Source organism: Chinchilla lanigera, unplaced genomic scaffold (genome assembly GCF_000276665.1).
Source record: "Chinchilla lanigera isolate Chin_1 unplaced genomic scaffold, ChiLan1.0 scaffold00040, whole genome shotgun sequence".
Lineage (NCBI taxonomy): Eukaryota > Metazoa > Chordata > Mammalia > Rodentia > Chinchillidae > Chinchilla > Chinchilla lanigera.
In genome coordinates, this window is record NW_004955441.1 from 230,524 (window position 1) to 234,488 (window position 3,965).

A 3,965-nucleotide genomic window follows, 5' to 3' on the forward strand; every position below is an offset into this window, starting at 1 on the left:
ATATATATGAAATAGGGTTTTGTTATAGCAGTAACTGTCTTTACATCTTCAAGTGGTAACCTGAGCTCTACTGTGGTAAAATTAAACCCCCAAACCTCAGTGTGTTAAGACAGAAAACTTTTCTTGTTAGTGTTGTAGTCCAATGGCATTCACACAGTTCTCCTCAGGCTTCTTTCACACTGTGATCCACCATTTTCACATGTGGTACCCACATGACAACAGTGGAGTGAAAAATGAAAAGGCATATTCATCCTTAACTCTCTTGGCCTGAAAATGACATGCCATTCACTGGCAAGAACCAGTCATATTGTTCCACACTGAGTGAAGGGCTCTAAAGATGAAGTTTACTGGTGGATTTAGGCAAAGGAAATGAGCTTAGGAGCATTTTTATCCAGTCTCTGCCATACATAAATTCCTAGTGTAAGCTAGTAAGTTGGGTACCAAATACTCATTAACATAAAATTTAGGAATGCCTTGTTCCCAGGTTAAATAAGTGAACAAAGTGTGTCTGTCCTGACAGCCAACCAGATATTCTAGGCCTTCACTAGCATGATTTGAATCTGTTCGGTCCCAGCTGCAGTTTAGCAGCTGCAGTTTGCAGATGGTAATTGTCTCCTGCTGTATAAAATGATGGGAGTTTTGAGAACAAGGAGGGAGGGAGGACAGAAAACAGTCACGTTATACCCAAATTCGTGTTACCCACAGAATACGTTGTCAAGGAGTTTTGCAATATTTTGAAAACCTGACCCACATGATGCTAATACAACATTCCTTTCCTTCTTGAAGAACGTGACTTTTTCAAAGTACAGATCTGTTTTGAAACATATTTCAGTTATTATCACTGCATAAAAAAAGCCATCACAAAATTTAGTGCTTAAAAATGTGCAACAGCTTTTCCCATCTTGCAAGATGGCAGACGAAAAAACTGAGAAGCCAGATATTGAAGAAAACAAACCCGAAGCCAAGAAGGCTGATGCCACTGGCACTGGTGAAAAGGGTAATGTGAAGGCTAAAATGCCCAAGAAAGGACAGCTGCACTGCAGCCAAAATCCTGCCCTGGCTAGAGGAACTGGTAGGTATTCCCAATCTGCTGTGTATTCCAGAACAGTTTTGTACAAGAGAAAGTACACAGCTGCTAAATCTGAGGTTGAGAAGGAAAAGAAGAAGCTTCTTGCTACTGTCACAAAACCAGTTGGTGGTGACAAGAATGGTGGTACCCAGGTGGTTAAGCTTTGAAAAATCCCTAGATACTACCCAGCTGAAGATGTGCCCCGAAAGCTGGGCCACAGCAAAATCTCCTTCAGTCAGCATGTGAGGAATCTGCGAGCCAGCATCACTCCCAGGACCATCTTGATCATCCTCACTGGGTACCAGAGGCAAGACAGTGGTTTTCCTGAAGAAGTTCGCCGGTGGCTTGCTACTTGTGACTGGGCCTTCTAAGCTTAACTGCATTCCTCTGTGTACAACACACTAGAAATTCATCACTGCCACCTCCACAAAAATTGATATCAACAACGTGAACATCCCCAAACACCTCACTGATGCTTACTTCAAGAAGAAGAAACTGCAGAAGCCCAGACACCAGGAGGGTGAGATCTTCGACACTGAGAAAGAGATACCAGATTTCAGAGCAGTGCAAGGTCAATCAGAAAGCAGTGGACTCACAGATTTTACCCACAGTCAAAGCTGTTCCTCAGCTCCAGGGCTACCTGCAATCCATTTTTCCTCTGACAAATGGAATTTACCCTCACAAATAGTGTTCTAAATTTCTTACTAAGAACCTAATTAAATAACTGACACATTTTTTTAAATGTGCAATAATTATTTTGCTTATAAATCTGAAATTTGGGGAGAACAATGCCACTTAACTATAGATTCTAGTGGACCCACCATGAGCGAGAGTCCAGTGAGATTCATAGTAAGTATGAGGTAAGTGTGCAACATCAAGGACTTAAAAGAACACATCGTTCAGGCCAAGATTTGCTTTCATGCGGAAAGATGGCAATGACCTGCTAAGAAACACTAACAACCAGTGAACCCTGTCATAGGCTTTCTTATTCATGCTACTCTTCTATATTAGCCAACTATTTGCACTGAAAAATGAATGACATGGAAGGAAAAGGAAAGATAAGACCACCCATAACTCCTCATCCTTTCTGACTCTCCTTTCTGATCTTTCTTCCTTACCAGGAAGTCACAGGTAGAAACTATCACTGGAATGTATGCATATTAAGAAGGAAAATCAGACAACTGAGTTAGGTTTCTGCATCATTTTCTACTGTCCTAGTAAAAATTTAATGTTTATGCATGAAAGGGCTACAAAATAGGAACTGTGTGATTCTGATGATTCCAGATATGTTAAATGTTTTTATGCTCACATTTAAAACAGTTATTGCACAACATTAAAAGGAATGGTAAAATTCATGGTAGCAATTTCAATTTTTAATTTCTCAAAGACATTAAGCAGCAAATTAAACCCCCATGACAGGTTAAGAAAGAGAATGTGGAAGAAAAGAAAAAGCTTTTTTTTTTTTTTTTTTTGAGAGGTGGTCTCACTGTGTACTTCAGACCGGCTTTGAACTCATTATATAGCCCAGGCTGGCCTCGAACTCACAGTGATCCTCCTGCCTCAGCTTCCTGAGTGCTGGGACTACAGGGGTGCACCATCATGCCTGGCTATTCTTTTCTACCCATATTTTGAACAAGGGCTCTGCATTTTTATTTTGCACTGGGTCCCGCAAGTCAGGTAGTTGCCCCTGACTGATAATTCTTTTGTCCAACAACAGTATATCATGCCCTTCTTCCTTACAAAATCTCACTTTCATTCACTTTCCTTTTCAAGAGACTGTGTACGCCAAGGTGGTGATCACCAGTCTCAGTTCCATCCCCAGAGAATGTTTCCAAGCTAATAAAATGTATTATCTGGTCCTTTCCCTACTGCTCTCCACCCAGCATGGCTTATCCACCTTTCCCATGATATTTTTATTGCAGTAGCATTTATCATTATCTGTACATTGCACTCACTCATTTCTTCCCACTAGAATACAAGTTCTATGACTTTTGTCTGTTTTACCATCTTAGGTTCCCCAGCCCTTAGTGACACAGAGTAGATACTCAAATATGCAAAGAGGTGGACAAGTGAATTAACACCTCTTGCCAATGACTGGCCTTGGACAAAGACACCTGAAGATAGATATGTTACTTGTGGCTTCTGGGAAAGATTTTATTTCCTGATTATGATGAGACATAGTAGCACACACTTGTCATCCCAGCACTCTGGGATGCTGAGCCAGAAGACAGCAAATATGGCACCTTATTAAGACTTTGTCTCAGCTGGGGATTTAGCTCAGCGGCAAAAGCACCTGCCTGGCAAGTGCAAGGTCATGAGTTCGGTTCCCGGTACCAGAGAAAAACCAAAAAAAAAAAAAGAAGACTCTGTCTCAAAAGTTTATAAAAACAACTGGGTGTGTACCTCAGTGTGAAAGGCCTGGGTTGATGCCCCAATATCAAAAAAAAAAACAAAACAAAAAACAAAAAAAAAACAAGAATGAAACGCAAGAGAGGTGACAGTACCTTTATTTCCACTAGCTACAGTACCGCCATTTTTGCATTGAGTCATAGATGTGAAGTAGCCTCTCATGATTACACAAGGAGCCGACAAAAAATGAAATTTTTTATCAGTTTTGATTTTTTTCCTATTGTATGTAATAGAAACACAAAAGTGGTAGTGGAAGCAAATAGGCTTTAATATTCTCTCTTTCTTTTCCACATTACAGAAGTCTTTGGTAGATAGCCGAGTTTGGCACGGCAGCTCCATCAAGGGTCCAAACTCTTCCTGTGCCTCCGGGCTCAGCCACCCCTCACATGGAGTGCTCTGCCTCCTGCACATAGGATAGCTGCTACATTTCCATACATCACACCCACAGTTCAAGTAAGACGAAGTGGGAAAGGAAGGGCAAAATTAC

At 41.0% G+C, this 3,965-nt stretch overlaps 1 pseudogene; it reads left to right on the forward strand.

Annotated features, from left to right (window-relative positions):
* The first annotated feature begins 909 nt into the window (after positions 1-909).
* Positions 910-1,757, forward strand: LOC102020612 (annotated as a pseudogene).
* The last annotated feature ends 2,208 nt before the right edge of the window (positions 1,758-3,965 follow it).